This window comes from Pteropus medius, unplaced genomic scaffold, assembly GCF_902729225.1.
Source record: "Pteropus medius unplaced genomic scaffold, Ma_sr-lr_union100, whole genome shotgun sequence".
Taxonomy (NCBI): Eukaryota; Metazoa; Chordata; class Mammalia; order Chiroptera; family Pteropodidae; genus Pteropus; species Pteropus medius.
In genome coordinates this window covers 16,661,237-16,684,253 of record NW_024355205.1, presented here as the reverse complement: position 1 = coordinate 16,684,253, position 23,017 = coordinate 16,661,237, and the positions used below count along the sequence as shown (strand labels likewise).

Here is a 23,017-nt window from a genome sequence, read left to right as displayed (position 1 = left end):
AGCTTTATCACAGTGCATGTGCTGGATTCTGATCTTTACCTGCTTTCTCTACTCCTACCACCCAACATTGAGGAATGCAGCTCCAACAAGAGATCTGTCTTGGATGTGAGGGCGATCTGGCTGTGACATCTGTCGCCCCATTGATCGCCAGGGTTGATTCGGCTGATCTGGCTGGCTAGGCAGGTGTCACCTTCCTTCCTCACTGCTCCATGTGCATCCCTCCCAAAGCTAAACGCTCGGTGGAAGAGGACAACCTTCCTTGATAGAGGAGAGGACCATTCTTCAGTCAAGCGTATACGAGTAGCTGCGCTCCCCTGCTAGAACCTCCAAACAAGCTCTCAAGAGATCTGCCTTGAACTGGGTAATTAAACCTCCAATCAACACCTTCTCTCCTTTCCAACTACAAAGCAAGGTTAAGTAGGAGAAGTGAAACGTCGAGATTTGGAAGGAATTATGAAAGGCAACTAAATGCATATTATTTTGAAAAAGTAAGTGTGCTGACTCTATTCCTCACCAGGCAGTGGTCAAAAACCTATGCATTTGCTGCTTCTTCAAAGTTGATCTTTTAATTTATACTGGAAAGAATAAAATGACACCTTCTACTCTGAGGCTCTGCTCAAAATGGAAATTTGTAAAGTCACCCGTAAGTGAATAAAAGAAAAGCAGATTTTATCTATATAAAGATACTAATTTTTTACCTATTAGATTAGCAAAAATCAAAAAGCTTGATGACAAACTTGCTGAGAGTGTGGAGAAATCGTCAGTTTAATACATTTCTGATAGAAATAAAAATTTTACCAATTCTATGAAGGCCAATATGTCAATATTTATCAAAGTTGCAAGTGTACTTACCTTTGACCTAGCATTCTCACTTCTGAAAGTACACCCTATAGTTGTACTTGAACATGTGCAAAATGGTGAATTTATAAAGTTATTCACTGTACCATTGTTTTGAAAAGATAAGAAGCACTTGAATTGTCCACTAATCTGGTTAAGTTTTAGTATATCCATACAGTGGAAAATACGTAGCCATTAAAAAAATTAAAAGAACTCCAAGTAACCAACACAATATTGAAGGAGAAGAACAAAGTTGAAAGACTGACAATAGCCAACTTCAAGACTTATTCTAAAGCTACAGCAATCAAGAGAGTGTGATATTGGAGAAAGAATAAATAGATCAATAGAACAGAATACAGAGCCCAAAAATAGACCCACATAAATGCAATCAACTGATCTCTGACAAAGGAGCAAAGGCAATAACATGGGGCAAAGAAAGTCTTTTCAACAAGTGGTGCTGGAACAACTGGACTCCCACATGCAAAAAAAAAATGAATCTAGATACAGATCTTACACCCTTCACAAAATTTAACTCAAAATGAATCATAGATTCTAATGTAAAATGCAAAACCATAAAACTCCTAGAAGATAACATAGGAGAAAACCTAGATGACCTTGAGAATGGTGATGACTTTTTAGATAGGCGCTATCCATGAAGGAGAGAATTGATAAACTGGACTTTATTAAAATTTAACACTTCTTGTGGCCTGCATCACAGAGCAGGTCCTGACTCTGGTCAACAAAAGAATAATAGGTCTGTACCATCACTTTGATGAGACCGTCAGTAGGTACAAGCAGTCCTGGAATGTGTCCACCCTCAACAGTGGCAAGAAGAGCCTGGAGAAGGAGCACAAGGCCTTGAGCAGTGAGACTGCACTGCTACAGTCCAGGCTGACCTGTGAGACAGAGTGAGAGAAATGCAGAAACTAGATGTACAAGTCAAGGAGCTGGTGTTAAAGTCAGTGGCGCAAGGTGAGCAGGTTGGTGGCTAGCGAGCTCAAGAAAGACACCTACAGAAGATCATCTCAGGAAAGCAACAGGAACTAGTCACCAAGTTTGACCACATTCTCCTGTCTTCAGGGTGGGCCCAGGGTGCTGCACTTTCGAATGGCAGAAGTAGGGGAGGAGGAAGTGAAAATCAAGGCCAGTGAATGCTGGCATCTGTATTTTGTAAAAGGCCTTCAAAGGAAGAGAAGCCAGGCCTTGCCTCAGGCAACACAAGCAGGTTAGTTCTTGTCCCTGAAGTATTCCTTCAAAAAGAAACAAAATATCTTTGTGTTTTGAACAAAGATATTTTCAAAATTTGATTGGTTTTGTTTTGCTCTGAAGCCTAAAATAGTCTTTCAATCCTGTAAGCCCCTTGTTTTACACCCTTTTAATTCCTAATATTTGAGTATTTTGCATGTGTATGTTATATGTTTTTGAAATTGTACATGACTAAATGAAAATGTTAAAAAAAAATTTTTTTAACTTCTGCTCTGTGAAAGACAATGTCAAGAGAATGAGAGAGCAAGCCACAGACTAGGAGAAAATATTTGCAAAATATGCAAAGAACTCTTAAAACTCAACAATATGAAAACAAACAATCTGATAAAAAAAAATAGGTTAAAGACCTTAAGGTGTCTACCTTATCAAAAAAGATACACAGATGGCAAATAAGCATATGAAAAGATGCTCCACATCATATGTCATGCAAATTAAAACAAGATACCACTACATACCTATTAGAATGGCCAAAATCCAGAACACTGGCAACACCAAATGTGGAGCAGCAAGCAATAACTCTCATTGCTGGTAGGAATGTAAAATGGTAGACACTTTGGAAGATAGTTTGACCATTTCTTACAAAATTAAACATACTCTTAACCATACAATCCAACAGTCATGCTCCTTGATATTTACCGAAGGAATTAAAAACTTTTCTTCATACAAAAACCTGCACATGGATATTTGTAGCAGCCTTATTCATAACTGCCAAAACCTGGAAGCAATCAAGATGTCCTTCAGTAGGTGAAGGGATAAACAAACTGTGGTACAACCTGACAATGGAATATTATTCAGAGCTAAAAAGAAATGATCTATCAAGCCATAAAAAGACATTGAGGAACCTTAAATCCATATTACTAAGTGAAAGACGTCAATCTGAAAAAGCTACATACTGTATGATTCCAACTATCTGACATTCTGGGAAAGGCAAAACTATGGAGACCATGAAAGGTCAGTGGTTGCCAGGGGCTGAAGGGTACGGGAACGATAAATAGGCAAAACATAGGATTTTTAGGGCAGTAAAAATACTCTGTATGATACCGTAATGATGGGCATGTTTCATTACACATTTGTCCAAACCTATAGAATGTACAACACCAAGAGTGAGCTGTAATGTAAACCATGGAGTTTGGGTGATTATAATGTGTCAATGTAGGTTCATCAATTGTAACAAATGGTAACTCTGGTAGGAGATATTAATAATGGGAGGCTATGCATGTGTGGGGGCAAGGAATACATGGGAAATCTCTGTACCTTCCTCCTCAATTTTTCTGTGAACCTAAAACTGCTTTCAAAAAATAAAGTAAAAAAAAAAAAAAAACAAGAAGCTCTATATGCTTGCTAATATGGAATCATATATGAGATAAATTGTTATAAGAAAAAATATAGAATCATGTGGATGGCACACTACCATTTGATTTTTAAAGGAAGAAAAAGGTATGTAGATGTATTTGTTTTTATATATACATAAACACACATACATATATATATATGTATATCTTTGAAAAAATACATGAGACTAATAATAACACTGTTGGTCTATTAGAGAAAGAACTGGATGATTCAGGGACAGAGGTGTGAGAGAGAGTACTGACTAAATGACCTTTTAAGCTTTAAAAAAATTTAAGCATGAGAATATATGATCTATTCGGTTATTCTCTTCCAACAAATAAAAAGCAACACAGCGATAAGAATAATTCTGGAAGGAAAATATATGCTTTTTTACATTTTCTTTACCAAATTTGAGATGAGAAATTTTCAAGAATGTGCTAAGAACTGGTCCCAACTTGAGTTTTTGCTTTTGACTAAACCTTGGCGGCTAAATAATAGATTTCACATTTCTCTCTTTTGATGAGTGAAAAAAGTTGGGACACAGTTTGTGTTTACTCTCTCCGAAGACTGTATTTTAATTATTTACCCAGTAAACAGAAAAATACTTCCAATTCACAACCTATTGAAAATAAGAAAAGCTGTGGTTCAGAATAAAACATTTGTATAGAAGCTTTTTATTTCTTTTCCAATTTGAGAAGAAAAGATTCCTCTGGCACTCACATTTAGGCACTGCTGAGGAAAATAAAAGAATAATCACATTACAGGGATTTCTTTATAGGGAGAAAAACACTGGAAGAAAAAAATTTTCTAGCCTTCGCTCTATTATAAACACACTGCCAGCATAAGGTGGGGTTAGTTGCTCAGGAGTTGAACGAATCTGATTCCCATTGGTTCACTGAGTCTAGGCTGCAGCCAAAAGCTGATGCTTTATGAGAGGGAAGAAAACTATGAAAAATCAAAAAAAACTCCACAGCCTTGTTATCAAAATCCAGAAAAGCTTAAAGAATACTGCTTTTAAAAATTGCTGAAAGTGAAAAAAAAAATACTAAATGTGAACTTTGGTGAGACTTATAAAGATAATAAGAAAGAGAATTTCTTTTCCTTTTTAATAATTGCTTCCTGGTCTCCTCCTTCAACTACTTAGGAACCAGTAACTGGTTACTTACTTATTTCTTCATTATTAAAACCCACATATTCTTTGTTTTCCTTTGATTTTATTTATTAAGTTGAAGTTCCAAAGTTCAAAAGGCACAAAAAGATATATAATGAATAGTTTATCTCTGGTCTGTCTCCCAGAAACCAACATTATTAGTTTCTTGTACATCATTCCAGAGATATTCTACATGCGTACAAGAAACCCTCCTTTTTTTTTTCTTTTACACAAATGGTTGTATGGAACCAATAGTCTAAATTGAAATGAAAATCGAAGGGTCTTTATATAATCCTAACTTCTTATTCGAACGCCTTACTCTTTTCTATAAACAAATCTTTAAAAAAATAAATATATTTTCAATATCTCCCACATCAAAGTTAAAAAAGAGTTGTTTGGGTCTACAGCCATGCCACCCTGAACAAACCTGATCCCGTCTGATCTCGGAAGCTAAGCAGAGTCAGGCCTGGTTAGTACTTGGATGGGAGACCACCTAGGAAGACCAAGTGCTGTAGGTGTAAAAGATAAAAAAGGGATTGTAAGCTGACAAGGTCCTTGCAATCTGTGAGGTCAACCGAGGGTTGCCTCGCCTAAAATAAATAAATAAATATTAAAAAAATAGAAAAAAAAAAGAGTTGTTTGGCAAAAAAGAAAAAGAAATGGAGGTCTAAAGAATTAAATTTCATATGATCACACAGTAAATCAACTCACTTAACTTCTGGTCCAGGATTCTGACCCCTGAAAAAAAACCACACAGATCTTCAAAGTTCCCGCCAAGGATAGTTTTGCAGAGGTTCCACTAGCACTCCATGGAAACCTATTCTGAGGTCCAGCAGCCCCTTCATTTAAACTGAAGAGGGAGAGAAGAGGGACGTGGGAAGCTGAATTCAAATGTTTGGTTCTTGAAACAAGGAAGCGAAGGCAGACGAAAGAGAAACCATGATTGCCTTAGATCAGTTAATCAGTAACTCGCATATGCTGGCATTAAACTAGATCCTTCTGCTTTCCAGTAGCAGTTTACTAGGTAATGCATGGACTCCTGAATGACTAGACAGGTTCCTAAGTCCCTTGCTATATTCAGAAGAACCAGCCATTGAGAAAAGAGGCTGCTAGTAGGATAAGCCACAGAAAACAAACTCGCAAAGAGGAAAACCCAGAGAGGCTTCCGGAGTCCTGTGCAGTGACTGAAGCTGAGGCTGAATTCCGAAGTGGAGTCCAGCATGTTTTCAAATTGTGATGTGGCTACTAAGAACACCAGGCCAGGCATTTGCAGGCAATGTCAAGGTTCAGTCTCGACTTGGCTGTGTGAGTGTGGACGTTCCTGAGCCTTAGTTTCTTCCTAGATCAACCAGTTCAAAAACACTGCAAATCTGAAACTAGTTCAATACAGTCCAACTTCAATTTCCCAACACCACAGCAGAGCAGTTTTAGGAGCAGCAAAACTCCAGCTTCTGGCATAAGCTTAGAAATTTTCAGCAACTGTCCAAGGTGATTCTGGTCTCCAATTAGAAAAAATTATAGGAAGACACAATCTGGTTCTATCCAGCAGTAAGTCTCTCAAAACTTTTTCAAGAAAAATAAGTGAGCAAAGTTTATGTAAGATAAAACCAATATCTAAGTCTTGGAATGCCAGAAAACACATAAAAATCATGAGGGGTTCTCTTAGACCACTGCAATTTGACAGCAGTTTGACAACAATTCTGAAGTGATACGTGGCCCACTTTGATGTGGATAAGTATCTGCAGATGAGAACCTAAACACCACTCACTTCTAAACAAATAGTCAACACAGTTTATAAACAAAGTCTTGAATGTTTTTCTGGAACCAGGCCTGAATTTATAACCTCCTAACCTCCAAATAAGAAATGCAGCTTCTCCACTCACCAAAAAGCTGATCAAAAACACTTCTTACCTGTCTGTACTTTGTATGGAATGGTGAATTTAAAAAGAAACTGACCTCTCTGAGCCTCATCAGTAATATGGGATAATAATTCCTGCATCTCTTGATTATTATGAGTTTTAAGTGACATAAAGTAAATGCCTAAGAACATGGTGAAATGAATTAACGTTCATTTCCTCCTTTTCTTCCAGAACTCCTTGTATAACTGGTGAGTAACTGGACAGTTACTGGGCAGTAATCAGAAAAATTGTTACCCTTTATTAAATCATAATCATGCCAAAATTGATACTGAGAAAGACACTTTGCATTTATGCATGTGCACCATATACATTCTCATGACACACACAGGCTTAAAACCAATTATATAATCAGAAGGTACCCACTGTCGATTCCACTCAATGAAGTTAGATTAAATCATATAACATTGCTAATGCTTGATCATTTTATATCTACAGCTATAGCAATTTCATATAGCTATAAATACCAAGTCTAGAGCAAGAATTTCCTATCTGCCTGCCCTAGACTTCCTGGAAACAACAGGATCATTACAAATCAGAAATTTGGCATTTTCATCTTCGTTCTGCCATTTATCAGCTGTGTGACTTTAAGAAAGTCATTTAGCAACCTTGGAACCTGGTTTCCTGATTTATATAACAAACATGGTAGAGGTCTTTTCCTGTGCTGTAATTTTATGACAGTTTTAAACAGGCATGTAGATTAGTGCATCTAAAATGCAGAGTTGGTGAGAACGTTTTTTAACTTTGCTATAAAAGTTTTCTTAGTTGTCCCTTCTGTATCCATCCTGCCCTCTTTTCCTTTGAAGCACAGCAGACAGACCTTGATGATAATAACATAAAGCTGTGTAAACTTCTTCATGGGGTTCTTAAAACGCACTTCAAATTCCGCACACCCTACCACAGCAGTACTGGATTTCTCCTTAAACAAAAATGGTCACGGGTGTCAAAGAGATGTGAGTGAGTGTCCACTGAACTGTGTCTAAATGATTTTCCTTGTGAGCAAAGCCAGCCTGGAATAAGCCCCCATGAGTGAGAAGAGAGAACACGCTTCCCAGGCCGGGGAGGCATTGTTCTGCACCACTTGGTCTACGATTCACAGCTGAGTCTGATTTCCCTAGACAAAGAGCAATAACCAAATGGGGATGCTCTTCAGCAAGCTTCCCTGAGCTGATAATCGGGAGATGGTAAAGGAGACTAGTCTCCCTAACTTGACAAGAGGAAAGGTTTGTCAACCTTGGTCAGTATTAGGCCAGGTTTGTCATGGTTGTAATGGATTTCAACAGTCCGAACTCACTAAAAATGCCTGAAATTATTCCAGCTCAAGTGTTAAAATGTTTAAATGCTCTATCGAATTCCTTTTATCCATTATAATTGTATATGACCTTTTTTTTTTTTCCCCTCAGAGAAGTGCTGATCCTTTTAAGCATGCAGACTAGACCAACACTATTCTTAGAAGGGAGCTGCAGGAGGTTTATTATGTCTTGATACACAGAGCCAGAACAAAGGACTACTGAATCACTCACCTTATCTCCACCTAAGAAACCTGAGAATTTCAGGGGTTCTCTGTTCTTCCCAAACTCAAGAGCAGCACTTGCCAAGACTGTAGGTTTTGGGGCTGAGTCTGTACTACAAAAATGTAAGAAGATAGGTGCACGTATTGCTTTTTATCATGTATAGAGAAATTCTTATCTATCTAAAATACTCAAAAATAAGGTTGGGATTTTTTTCAATCAAAATTTCAGCATTTGTTTCTGAATCTAGAAGTCTGATTGCTCAGCACTAAATCAACTGTTCTCCTTAAGAGAACCATAGGTAATATCTTCACCCTGAAAACCTGAAAAGCATTAGATTTATTTCAGAACTCGCAACTCTTAGTTCGCTGAGGGCAGGAATCTGGATTTCTTTATCTTGCCTTATACATAATTAGTTTTCAATAAATATCTGCTGACTAAATGAATAAATTAAGTAGAAAACGTTTAAGTTTTCCTAGTACATTATGGCACCCTAAGATAAAGCACCTTTATCATATTATTTTTATAAATCTATTATTATTTAGAAGACTGATTCTAAAAATAAATTTAATGGATGTTGATGATGTGGGAAAATGTATCAAACAGAAGCAATGACTTTAACAGCTTTTGTGAAGACCCTGGTACAGCTATAAATCCTGGTTCTGCCCATCAACCTTCACTCCCTTTGTCTCATTCCCACTGCCTGTCCCCAGCCTCCCCCTAAGCACTCCCAATCTCATTATTCCATGATTTGGTAAACTGTATTTTACTTCCTAGAACCAGCAGAAATACATGACACTGAGAATTAGGGAATTGGAGCTAGTTACAAACCACCAAATAGGGTCACAAAGTATCTGAACCTGAAAATTAGAAGAGGTTTTCTATTTTTCAATTATGAGAAAAGGGGAAAAAAAATTAACAGAAACATCTTTTTAACATTTGATCTAGATAGATTGCATAATGTCTAGGCATTTATAATGAATGGGGTGGGAGAGATAACTTTAACAGCATGTTATTTGCTAATCATCTGAAAAGTAATATTATGTTGACTTCATTTGCTGATGGTGGAAGGATATTGTCTGAAAACTTCTACCACTAATATACATTTGCTATTCTTGAAGGCAAATTATTTAAAAATAGGTTACAGCAAGACAGTGCTCATATATTACTTCATCGGTGTTTTTATGCCACACTTTATCCAAGAAGAGTAACTCCATCTTAAACTTTTACTAGCAGTTACGTTAATTCTAACCAATGTTTATTTAATAGTAACTAGGTATATCAATCATGCTGCCAAACATTGATGCAACCTAAGAAAAATGAGCAATGAGAAGCTCTTTCTACATACCCCTTAAGATGTGTACCCTTGCCAAATGCTAACCTGTGTGTAAACAAATGGGATTTTTAAAGGGGGGTGGAGCTGTCAAGAATCAATTTTAAGAAAAAGAAAATGACTCTCTTAACAGAAGTCTTGAGAAATCTGACTGGTTTGCTCACGGCTTCTTTAAACATTCCCTGAAGACTTAGAAGATTAACCCCCACAATGAAAAATCACCTCTTTGGGGATAGCCTTTGTTTCTTTTCACTGGCATTTTACTTTGGTCCATTTTGGAGCGCATCTCGTTCTAATAAGCATGCCATGAGGAAATATGGGTGCTGTTAGTTTGCATACACCCCGCTCTCCACCTGCAGAAAGGAGGTACAAGTCTTCCCCTTAATGCTCAAGAGCAAGTACCTGACTGAATTTTTTGAAATCCTCACCAGGAAGTAAATATATTTTATTTGTCTCCACTTCCAAGGCCAGAGGCGGGGGGTGGGGGGGCCTCGATTACTCGTCCCTATAAGCAATTTCTCATCACTTTCTTCCGTCTATAATCAAAATGGCTATGTCGGCGCGGGGTGGTGGGGGATGGGGAAGAAGGGGGATCTTTTTCAGTTTAGTTGGTTATTGTTTTAATGCTGAACTCCTACAGTCAAAAAATGAGATTATAAACTGATTCCCAGTCACAAACAATAAAGGAAAAAAGTCCCGGTGAAGAAGAGAGAGGGCGGCGCAGATGCTCCACAGGGAGCAGAGCTTTGGGGCGCGCGGGGTGGCGTCTCGGACTCGCGGCCCCGTCGCCATGGGAACCCCGCGCAGGCTCGGAGCGGGACCTGCCTCAGCCGCTGCGCGCCGCTCGGGTGCCCTCGGTTTATTCCAGGAAAAGGCAATGGAGTAAATCCTCCTCGAACTGAGAGCACCCGGTCCGATAGGGTCCTGAGTGGGGTCACCGAGCGCAGGAAGAACCGTGAGACTCCCCAAGTGTAATGGATACTACACTCCCCTTGCTGGGAAAGGCGGACCTGCTTTCTCCGCGGCGTCGGGTCAGAGACGCGTCCGGGACCCCGCGTGGGCCCACTGGATTAAACCCCACCCACCCACGAGACCTGAGAATTAAGTTATGGCGCAGGCTCACACACCCACATCCTTCCGAATTATAGGACCCCAAGACCAGCCGCTGTTCAGTACTCCGCACAGGGGCTTGCGGGATCCCACGCACAACACAATCCTAAAGAGCGTGTCCGGGTCTGGACTGCAGAGAAAGGAACTCGGGCCACCTGCTCCCTTGCACACCTGGACTAGCGGGCCAGTCCTCGTTTTCTTTCTTGTACCTCCTCGTTCCCCAAGAATCACTAACCTGCTCAACTTTGAGTGTTCGGTAGATGGATTCTTCGGAGTCTTCGGCAGAGGAGCAATCTCCAAAGGGCTGGGGCGATGAGTTATTGGCTCCTGTGACTCCAACTCCAAAATCCTGTAGAGGGACAGAAAAGTTCCCCCAGAAAAGCGCTTATCCCCACCAGCCAGCGGAAACCCCCCAAGACAAGCTGGGAAGAGCGGGGCGCAATCGCCACAACCTGCTTTCTCATTCAAATCCTCACGCTCACTCTATAGCCCCCTCCCTCCCAGCCCCGAAGCTCCCGCAGAAATCAGGAACTGGAGCTTGAGAGAGTGGACTGGAGCTCCCGCCACCTCCACGGGCCCCAGCCCGCTGAGGGTAGGGGGCCGAGAGCTGGACCTGGACCCCTAGGCCTACACCCCCTTGCAGGGCTCTCCGGCAGGCCAAAGCCGGAAGCTCTGGGAATGAAGTCTTTTTTCTCCTCAAATTTCAAAGGTTCCCAAACCCAGGGATCCCCCTCGATACTCAGTTTGGCGCTGTGTCCCAGAGAGCCTCGGTGGTGGGAGGGCAAGGGAATTGGGCGAAACGAAGTTGGAGGTGAGGGCAGAGAGAATGGGAACTGTGCGCAGCTAGCAGCAGAGTAAAAAGTGTCAGCACCTTATCTTAAAATTCGGAACCGCCCATCGTATCGCCCCTCCCATTTTTTACCGATCCAAGAAAATAGACTATGTTTTGCAGTTATGACCAAAGACATTTGCTTTGAATAAAGTGCAGCTAAGACTGAGTGAGGAAGGGGTAATGTAGGAAATACTCTACTTTTATTCCCCACCCGATGTCTAGTTTCTTCTTCCATATTCTTCTAAACGTTAAACCGCCAGCTATTCAGTGAGATTAATTCAGGGGCTGGCGGACTCGAGCGGCCAACCTGCGGTGAGTTAGAGCACAGTCATGGCAGAGGAAATTTTGCGCACAGTAGGCACTCAAATGGTCATGAAACGATGAAATCGATTGAGCGTACCGACATGGTAAGCAAGCGGGTTGGTGCAGGTGCTGGAACGCGGACCACCACCCGCCCGGGCAGCCGCGGTGTAATCCGGCGTCGGGATTCCAGGATTTACATGTATCAGCCTTCATTCAACCTGCCCTATTGTTAGTTCAAAGCCTGCCTGGGAGGGACTGCGTGCGGGACATTGCTCCTCACTCACCTTCAGTTTAAAATTCTCCACCAATAAGAAGATCCTAGAAAAGCTGGCAGCATGGGGTTGGCAGGGATTTTCTGGGCTTAGTGACAACATAAAGTCATTTTCTTTTTCACGCGTGAATTTGTTCAGGAAGTTACAAATGAGTGCCGGAGCTTGAAGAGGGGGTCCTGGCTGCCGGTACACTTTGATGGACAGTTAGTGTGTGCGTGCGTGAGTGCGTGTGTGTGTGTGTGTGTGTGTGTGTGTGTGTGTGTGTGTGTGTGTTGGGGGGGCGGTAAACACCGTGACCTCTTCAGCATAAGATCTAGGGTTTCACCTTTTCATCCCACTTAGCTGATACCATAGAAACAACCCATTTGTATTATTCAATTCAACAGAGGCAATTACAATGTCACAGCAAAGCACCATGGGCAAGAAGAAACTTTATCCTGAAAGTAATCCTGGACTCTCAGAAAAAAAGCAAAAGCCACCAGATAGTCGCTTGAATTTCTTCCTGCCAGGATACCGGGAAGAAATCAGTTTGGCAAAAGACACATAAGGTATTTTAGTTCTATAGAAAGACACCTCCTCCGATTTTTTTTTTTTTACATGCTCACACAAATTTATCAGAAATTAAACAGACAACCCTTCTACCCCCAAATTGCTATAGTTTTGTAGACGTGAGCTTTTTGGAGATTTGTTTTGCTGGAAATCTCCATGGTGAATAGGAGGGCCAAAAGAGGGGGACAAAGACAACCCCTCACACAACTTCAGAATTTATCCCCCACAACCCCCTGTGTTTGTCTTTCTCATATCTGAAAAAAACAACCACAGAGGTACATGTTGAAATAAATTCAAACACAAAATTCATAACAAGAACTCCTGTTGGGTATGCATTCTTTATCTTGATAGTTTTAATGTCCATAATTTTGTGGACTTTAAAACTTTTTAGTTATGCAGCATTTCAAACTTACCAAAATCAAACACCCATATAATACTCTTGCTTCCCCCACCCCCTCTTTTTTAAATAAAATATCACAGATACAGCTAAAATCCCTTTTCTGTCTCTCTTTCTCAGCACAGATAACCAATCTGAAGCTGGCATGAATCATACTTAAGCATGGTTTTAAAGTGTTTAGGACATATGTATATATACATAAAACTTTTAATGTAGCTTCTCCCTCTGAGCCCTTTTTATACCATTAATCAGAGAAAAATTAATTAACACCAAGAAAATACTGTTACATCGCTGTTTTTAGAAGCAGGACAGAACTATTTTTTCTGCTTGTGACAATCAGCAGGAATAATAACAAAGGGATTAGACAGTAGGTAGTAAACAGCCTCTCTAGGTTACACAAGCCCTTCCATGGTAACCAAAAAGTCAATAGAAAAACAAAATAAATAATACCCCTTTACTCCACTGGTTACAGGGGAACTGGAGAAAATGGGATCTAGGTTAACATTTATTTATTTGAGCTATATGTCCTATAAGGTAATAAAGTATCTTTTTTAAATGGTCTCTTGGTCATGTAAACTATAACCTTTTGGTAACGATTTACCACTTTTCCAATGTAAGGGACTCCTTCCTACTGGTAGCTCAATTCAAGGTTGAAATCAGCCCAGCTGAAAAGCCAAGGGTTGAATCCTCCGTTTCCTCATAGTGGAGACCTCCATCCACACAGTGAGTTAAAGAAAGCCCTTTACGGTGGTCCTTTGACTTAACCTCCTCCCATCAGTCAAAGGGCTATGAAAGCACCGGTTTTTCTTAAATGCCATTGACTGGTGAAAGACATCCTTCCCAACCCCCACTCTCTTCTCACTTCCAGAGCAATGACTCTCATTAATTATACCAGCACAGCACAGCACCGCCTGGCCTCCCTTCTAAATAGCTGCCAGATTTGTACATATCACCTCTGCCTTGATACAGAATGTGCACTGACACCAGGATCACAGAAAATCCTGTAGAAGCTGCCTGATACACAGTGAGATGATTGATGCACCTTGTGGTGGGCCCACTGTGCTACACATTGGAAGGAGTTTCTTAGGAAACTGCACTAGAAATCTGTGTTGGAAACAGATTTTTATAGCGTACAAAAATAGTGCTTTCGATTGCAAAAATAGCCATATTTAAGATACTCGGATTTAACCAACAACAATCTTTAAGTTATATCCATGAAGCAAGAAAGTGAAGATGAATATTATCCTTGTTTCAATCAATGCACCAAGCAGTTAAGAGGATGATCAAAGAGCTTAATGATTAGCAAGGAGGAGCTATCCCTCTTTCAACATATATTTCTTAGTACTTGCCATGTACCAGACACTGATCTAGATTCTAAGTCTCAGCTGGAATATAGATAGTACTGAAGTACAGAGCGGAAGCTGTCCTTATGGCCCTACTCGTTGTATTGGTTAAGACTTTTAGAGACAAATAACAAAATTCCAAATCAAACTAGCTTGAGGGGGAAAAAATTAAAAAAGAAAAAACAATGTCTAACTCCCACCTTAAGATAGGGGAAAAGATAAGGGATTCAGAAATGACTAGATCCAGGAATTCAGAATCATCATTTCTCTCTCACGCTCATTCACACTTTTGCTTTCTCTGCTTTTCCCAAAGTTTTGATCTTATTCTCTCCTGTTCCATGTGACCTTCCTCTATAGCCTGGTGGGAGTAGGGAAAGCATTACCAGGGACAGCTCCAGGCTTCCATCATCTCAGCTCCTGATCCCTGAGGGAAGAGAGGCCTTCTTGCTTTTATCATCTGTAAATAAGATTGTAGGAAAGGATTTTAATTGAGCTGGTTCAGGTCATGTATATATCCACAGATCAATTTATCTGGTCAGCAACAAGTAGAGTATATGTGTAGTCAGTCTCTGATTACATACCCACCCCTATAGCCAGGGAGATGGGGTAGTATGAATAGCCGCCCCAGAACTGCTAGAAGATAACATAGGGAGGATTTGTTCCCCATAGGACAGTAGAAAGGGATTCTGGCAGATAAGAAGAGCAGGTGTTTCCTACAGTGCCCCCTCCTGAACTGGCCACCAAAGAAAGACATAAACACCTTGGTACAAATTCATATGTTTATGACAGAGTTTTGTTTTGTTTTGCTTTGTTTGTTTGTTTGTTTGTTTGTTTGTTTTAATGAGAAACTTCCTGAGTCCATTAGGAAGGTTTGGGGTGGGGGAAACCAATTTAAGGGTCGACAATCTTTCCCTCCCCAGTTGGAGAGTTTTGTTTTGTTTTGTTTTGTGTTTTCATTTTTTATCACAGAAATTTCCATAGGTCCACGAAAGTAGAATTATATAATGAAGCCCTATGTATTAGTCACATTTTCAACAATTACTAATATTTTGGCAGTCTTGTATCTATTCAGGAATGTAGAAATTCACTAAAAACTTAACCCATAAATTAACACATTATTGCTGTGCTATAATCTTGATGAATAGAAGAGATGAATGCCTCCAAAATAATGAAATTAAATATGACCAATACATGTGAAGCTCTTAGCAAAATTCCTAAAAAGTACCAATTATTATTGGTAACCTATTTGAAGCTTTTAAATGCTAATAAAGTCTACTCATTGAAATGTATTTGGCCAATGAAGGGGAAAAAATTTAAAGCTAATCTTCTTACCAATAGATAACAACATTTTTATGTGATCGATTTTTAAATGTGCTATTTATGTTTTCCTATAACAAGCCTATATAATTGTTGATGTACAAAATATCCAAACCTGTAGAGAATTGTTATGAGTTTATTTAGCCAAATTGACAATTGCCAGAAAGCAAAATCTCAATACATTGAGAAAATGCTCCGGAGAACGACAGCTTTGCAGCTTATTTTACACATTAGAAAAAGGAGGAGAAGTAAAGAGCATTACATGAAATCCATTGGTGGTAGATTAAGGGGGCAAGAGAAAGCAAAACGGTGGGTAGGGGAATTGGATAAAAAGTAAAATGGAAAAACACATACTTTTACATCGATGGGTACAAGATACTTAATAATTAACATTTACAGCACATAGATATGGTATGCAGGGAGCAAGATAACTATGAGAGATTCTGTCTTGTGTTCTGGTGCCCTGAGGAGTCTGGAAAAGAAGATTACTTTGACATTTCAAAGGTATGTTATCTTAGATGCAAAAAGACAATTGGCTAACTTAAAGTTAAGATTGACCTTTGTCAGGGAAGCTAAAGGCCTAGGATGAAACTACCTGCCATCACCCACTTTTAGTTAGGAATTTTTATGTTCAGATCATCCTCTGTGGTTACTTTCGGTCTCAGAGTTTGCAGGGCCCGCCAGGCTGGCCTCCCCTGAGCTTGTCAGGTTTAGTATGTGGTCCCTTTTCATCCACAGTTCCCCGTTTTGATCATAAATCAATCCCAAGAATGCATTAATGACCAACCTCCTGGTTGGATGCTGTGGTCCCATGGTGCTCTGGAGACTTATTCCTAGGAAATCATGGCGTCATCATTTATTTGTCTTGCTGTAATAGTGTACCACTGGGGGTGGGGCAAGACGGTAATCTTGGATGGAAGTCAAGGCTGAATTTTTCTCAAAAGGGAAAGGCAAAGGCAGGTAATAGGAGGCAGTCAGGTCTTATAGGCCTTCATTAAAGAAAAAAAAACTGGATCATTTCTAACCTATAAGATATCATGATCCAAGTTTTGCTGTCCCACTTTTCTGCATTTTTCATCTAGTTTAACATTTACTATAATCTGAGGGCACAACATACATCTCTTCAGTTCTCACAATCTGACCATGCGATGGGTTCCTACTTAACGATGTTGTTGTTGTTGTTGTTGTTGTTGTTGTTGTTGTTTTGTTGTTATTTTAATATGGCCCATCTATTTCTCATTGGAAACACTCGAGTATCATTCATCATTAATCTGATTCCTGCTAGTTGTGCAATTAAGGTTTAATCAGGGCCAAGACTGTAAGAACACAATGGTGTGAATTATAATTAGCATCTAAAAATTTCCAGAGGCTAGGAGGACAGTAAACGTTTCATAAGTAAATGTCCTATGCCTCAGCAGCTGTTACAAAGGGCCATTTTTTTTTTTTATATAGCCACTTCAGCTTGCATCTGAATTAACATAGTTATTCGTCTTGATTGGGTTAGGAATAAGCATGTTCCCATAACTGGGTTCTAGCATTTATACATAAAATTCCTTTCACAAAATTCTTTTTCCACTTTCTACAACTTCCACAGTCCTTCTCACTTTGTCTCATTCAGAAATAACCAACGTATTAGGACAAACTTCTTCTTTTAACATCTCTCAAACACACACACACATCCCTTTTCTTCCTTCTTCAGTAACATTCCTTCTAAATTTCAAAAGAGAAACCATAAAAAGAGTATTATTGATAATACAAAAGTTATCTTATACACCTTCAGCAATTATTAACAGTGAGTTATATAAGAATAAAGTTTGAGAAAAGCCCAAAGAACAAGTATAACTATTATTATGACTAATATTATTAGTGGACAGGTAAAGACAATCAAACAAATTTTTTTTTAAGTTCAAGATCAATTATGTGGGGATACAGGCCTTCTGATGTCTTGGAAGAGCTGTCTACTACTGGTGTCGGTGACTTCTCATCCTTGAGGAGTCTTTGATGTCCGCTATAGACAAAGGCAAGTGTCAGACAGGGGCAGATGTCCATTTGCTGTTGGGCGCCCTTTTTAAATGAGAAATGTGAATCCATGAGTTAGTTCCTTTAAGTTTGGCTGCCCATAGATTAGCTGGTAATACCTGATAAGGTCCTTTCCAGTGAGGTTGGAGAGTCTTTAATTGCTGTCTTTTCCAATGGACAAAATCTCTTGTTGTAAGTCATGGTCCTTGAAGTTTCTATCTGCTGGGAGCACACTGTGAATGAATCAGTTACTCATTTATCAATTTCTTTAAGCTTGCTAATAAGTCCTTTTTGGTCATGCCGAATATCTCCTTTTAGTAAGACTGGTTCATAAGTGCTTTCACCCAGATGCATTGGGTGCCAGTGACTATGAGGAAAAAGGCTGTTTACCAAAAGAAGTAGATCTCAGGTAGAGAAGAACTATAGGGAGAGCTTTTGGCCAAGGGAAATTAAAAGCTTCTGAAATTTTACCTACTTGAGTTTTAATTGTACCATTATACATTCTACTAATCCAGAGGACTGGGATGATAAGCGCAATGAAAATGCTGTAGAAGAGGCCAAATATTACAAATGGATTCCATTATTTGCCCAGTGAAATGAGTCCCTCAGTCACAATGTAACTCAGAGGAAATATCCCAATTGGGGATTATTTTTTCCAATAATAATAATTTGCCTACCATTCAGGCTGTTGCTCTCCTGCAAGGGAATGCCTCAACCCAGTGAGGCAGCATACAAATCATAACTAACACATATTTGTATCCTTGAGGTGGCATCAAATGGACCTAAAGGAAGTGGGAAATGTCCTTGGGACCCATAGAGTGATTTTCCAGGGTGATATTTTGGATGGATAGAACGTCTGCTATATACTTTATGAGCTATAGTAAGAGAAAGTTCCCAGTAATATTGTTTACTCCACAAAATCATCTTTTCAGGACCCCAATGTTAGGTCATTCACGTTTTGACATACAGGCAATTGAGCCCCTATAGGGAAGGTTGGTTTCTGATTGGGTTCAAGCTGTATCTGTTTGTCTAGGTCAAAGGTTCCCCCTTTTTGTTGCCATATCCTCCTTTTCTTCTTCTGCAGCTGTCGGTCACAACTGTAAAAGAAGTGTTTTTAAATTGATTAATAGGAAGAAGAAATGTTGTCAGGTCTGGGTAATTTGGCTGCTTATCGCTGTTTGTGTAGCTGCAGATGTCAGCTAAATTTTTTCCTTTCACTCCCATGGTGGCAGCTTTAGAGTATTCTGGAATTTTGATAATTGCCAATTGTTTCGGTGACTGTATGACATCGAATAATTCTGCAAGCTGTCTTCCATACTTTATGAGCCGCCCTGAGAAAGTTAAGAAGCCTCATTGCTTCCACAACATTCCAAAGTCGTGAGCTACACCAAAGAAATAACGACTATCAGTGTAAATATTGGGTATTTGATCCTTGGCTGATTGACAAGCTCAAGTTAGCGCAATTAACTCACCTTGTTGGACATATCTTATTTCAGTCAGGTAAACTGGAAATTCAATTTTGTCCACCACGGAAGTTATTGCATATCCAGGTCACTAATATCTCTGCTCATCTTTCACATAAGATCCATCTGTAAACCAGCATTATCAACAGGAGGTTCCTATAAATCGTTCCTAGGAACAAGAAGGTGGTCAGTAAGCAAAACACAGTTGTGGATGTCTTCATCCTGCAAAGAAGGTAGCAAAGTTGCTGGGTTAAAACTGGTATATCAAGTTAAGGTAATATTAGGCACAGAAAGCAAGAGTATTTCATATGAAGACAGTTGACCGAGAGAAGTGTTGAGTATGATGAGAGTTCAGTGGAGATTCAACAGAATGAGGAACATAAAGGAGAGCCCATAACTATTTTTTCTGCTTGTTTGCATAATATAGATGTAGCCGAGATGTCTATCATACAGGGAGGGAGCCCTTTGGCTACTGGATCTAATTGCTGACTATAATATCCCTTAGGAGATAGGTCTATGATGATTGATCTCTGTCTTTGAGCTAAAACTCTTAAAGCATTTCTTTTATTTTAGTGCATAAAAAGAAAGTTTAGAATTAAGGTGTCCCAGACCTGGAGCTTCAAATAATACTTCCTCTAGAACTTCTTCAGCTTGTTTCCCTTCAGGGTTCCATTGATTTGGATTGGGTCAATCTGATTTTATATGGCATATAGAGGCTGGGCCATTAATGAAAAATTTGGAACCCAGTTGGGACAGTATCCAGTCAGATTCAGGAACCCTCTAAGCTGTTTATTTGTTTGTTTTTAGAAAAGGAAAGGATAGGATTCCTCTGAGTCTTTCCAGGTTACTTAGTAGCCCATCTTTAGATATTTTAGATAGCCAAGGTAGTTTACTTGGGGTAAACAGATTCAAAGTTTGTCCTTTGAGGCCCTTTGTCCATTTATGGCTGTCTTAATAGGTAAATAGTGCCATCTTGGGAGCCTAATATGTCCTAGAGCATAAAAGTAAATCATCTATATACTGGATTAGAGTGGAATTTCTGGGACATTCAACATCAGTCAAATCAACCTTTAATAGCTGAGAGAAATAGATGTGATTCCTTTTATTTCCCTGGGACATTACTGTCTAAGTAAACTCCCAATCTTCCCAGGTGAAAGTGAAGAGGTATTTACTCTTTATTTAAAGGAATGCTGAAAAAAGGCACTACATAAATCTATTGCTGAAAAATATTGGCAGTTTTCAGGAATAGCTGATAAGAGGGTATGTGGATTTGGAACCACAGGATGTCTGGGAAGAACTTTTATTTATAGCTATGAGATCCTGTACAAATCTCCATCCTTTCTCATTGGGTTTCTTTACTGGAAGGATAGGAGAATTACAGGGGCTCATACACAGAATTATAAACCCCATTTTTAAGTAATCTTGTATAAAGGGCTTAATTCCAGCTACTGTATCAGGCCTTAAAGAATATTGGCGTATATTAGGTAGAGGCAAAGTATTGTCAATAGTTATTTTAATAGGCGTAGCTGACTTAATCTTGCCAATATCTGTACTGGAAAGGGCCCAAAGTTGCATCAGAATATCCTGTAACAAAAGTTCAATCTCAAGATTAGTTTCTTCTTGTGGAGGTTCTTTTAAAATCATTATTTTCTCAATCGGTTCAGTATCTGATTCATTTACTTCTAAGTGTTATTTAACCCTCCTGGGAAAAGGATATCTGGGTGTCATTGGTTTCAAGAAAATCTTGCCCTATCAGGTGAATTGGGGCAGATTTGACTAGTAAAAATACATGTTGCTCCATAACTGGAAGGGAATAGGTTCTGATTTAAAACACACATTAGTGGATAAGATGTCCCTATCATTTGTACAGAAGCTTAGTCCAAGGGAGAGGGCAACGTGGAAAAGGTTAAAAACAGATAAAGCAACCCCAGTATCTATAAGGGAGTAGTTTCCCCTTTTATGGTAATTTCAATTTCTCCTAAAGTATTAGTAAGGAGAAGAGGAAATGGCCTCTCATAGTTCTTGAAGTAGCCCTAGGCTGGTTTCTGTTTCTTATCTTTTTCTAAATCCCATTTCACTTTTCTACAATCTTTTTTATGATGACCTGGCTTTTTACAGTAAAAACAGATTCCTGTTTCCCTTGTCTAAAAAACCCTTGGGGAGGTCTGCTTAATTGCTGGAGCTATAAGTTCACAATTTGGGCAGCTTGGTCTTTTTCTCTCTTTTGAATAGTTTTAGATAGTTGATCAGCCAGAATGCCAGTTCATTAGTATGTGTGGTCAACCAGTTTAATTTTGTTGTTTAATCAGAGTTATAAACTCTTCATCTAGTCCTTCTCAAAATGCCAAATTTCGTAAGGGATCATTTTGACGATCCTTAAAACTGTGAGACAGACCTGAGTATTGTTTCAAAGTTTTTTTGAAATGTTCAAAGAAGTCAAGCACTGACTCATCAATCTCTCTTTTCCATTGCTGAATCTTGATTCAGTCTATTTTCCAGGGAAAAATCTCATATATGGCTTGGTAAAGCCAGTGGGCTGATTCCTTGCATTTTTCCCAATTTGTCTGTTTTAAAAAGTCATGGACAGGAGTTTCTCAGGGAACTTTATTTAGCCATTCTGTTGCATTGTTCTCAGAAATCGATAGGAGTATTAATTGGAATTAGTCAGAATAGCCAAAATCATATGTTCTAACAGTTAAATACGATTCCTTTGTGAACACTTCAGGGTCCTAGAGGTGGATTCCTTAATTCTGTTAGGCCAAGAAATGTATACAATTGCTGGTTCCCTTCCACATGCGATCAGCTTTTCTCCAAAGGGAACTGCCAGAATTTCTATTTTGTTGAACAATAACAAAGTAAAGGATACAGTGGGGCATTTGGAGAAGAGGGAAAAGTGGGGTATTGGCACCGAGCAGCTCTGGAAGCCTTCCTTAGTTCAGAGACAGTCTCTAAGATTTTCTTATTAATTTCCTGGAGAGAAGAAAGTCTCCATGCTCCATTTCAGAGTCTTCTATCTGCCAATTGACATAAGGCTCCCATTCATTCAGTTTGATTTTAGAGCAGGCTTTTTTTTTCCTATTGAGCTAGCAAAAATATTTTAGGTGTCAAAAGAACTCTATCTCGAGCATCTCAAGTTGATATTTCTAGTTAATTTTCCCATGTTGTAAGTACTTACAAATAAAGACCTCCTACAAATTGTACATCTGCAGGAGTATTATGAAATGAGGTTAGGGGGCTGGGAGCTTGTTGGCCTTGAAGACATGATTTCTCACATTAATTTTAGTTTTCTATTGAGATCCACAGAAACTGAAAAAATTTTTCAGTATTGTGTAGTAGGCTGAAGTGTGCTGCTTATGGGTTGAGCTCCAAGGGGCTGTCATCTCCTGAGTTGCTCCAACCCCCTTATGTGTCTTAGTTTCTCTCTCCAGCTGTTAATGCAACTGTGAGGACTCCGAGCACTAGGTTTCCAGCCTTTCTGCGCATGTCCCTGGATGAGTCAGTTATTTAATTATAGTTGTGTTGGAATTCCCTATGGGGCACTGCTTGTCTTGAGGGGTACCTTCAGACACCTCTCCATGGATTCTTAGTAACCTAAGCACTCCCAAAATTTGAGCTGGAGGGAGTAAATGCCTCTCAATTTCAGAGCTGAGAGTTCAGACTCTCATTTATCTAGCAAGAGGTATTCTTCAGACTCCCAGTAAGCAATTCTAATTGAAAAGCCAAAATTAAAAACCAGCCACCCATTTTTTTCTCCTGTTACTGAGTTATCTCAGCTCTTATCTTTTAGTGCCACCTCGAGAATTTTTTTTTTTCCTAAGAACAGCTGAAATAAAGTCAGGGCCTTCTACCTTAAATTAAAACAGGGAAGTCTAGAATTCCAAGAAAAAGTCACCCAAGTTCACTTAATGCAAAGTAGGAGCCAGTGTGGCACAATGGGCCCCTGCTGGTACCTGGCCATAGGTCCAGGTCTGCAAGGTGGTCCTGGGCGGATTTCTTTGGAATCCTGCCAACTACATCAAGTAAATGTTGATGTAAGAAACATCCACACCTGTAGCAAATTTTCATGA

The 23,017-nt window shown here is 39.4% G+C and overlaps 1 protein-coding gene and 1 pseudogene across 12 annotated transcripts in view; one reads left to right on the top strand and one right to left on the bottom strand.

Moving 5' to 3' along the window:
* The window catches only part of PLCH1 (phospholipase C eta 1), a 201,525-nt gene that overhangs the window by 175,958 nt on the left and 2,550 nt on the right, over positions 1-23,017 (bottom strand). For 5 of the 12 annotated variants that reach the window (XM_039857833.1, XM_039857841.1, XM_039857842.1 and 2 more), the window contains exons 2-5: positions 18,960-19,119; positions 16,256-18,584; positions 14,535-14,608; positions 10,691-10,804 (exon numbers count right to left, since the gene is read on the bottom strand). The gene's annotated coding sequence lies outside the window, so the exon portion shown is untranslated. Of the gene's footprint in view, positions 1-5,296; positions 5,657-10,690; positions 10,805-11,194; positions 11,323-14,534; positions 14,609-16,255; positions 18,585-18,959; positions 19,120-23,017 lie in introns of those variants that run through there. The other 7 variants (XM_039857838.1, XM_039857836.1, XM_039857837.1 and 4 more) reach the window with 7 other exon arrangements.
* On the top strand, positions 4,985-5,103 carry LOC120598965 (uncharacterized; annotated as a pseudogene).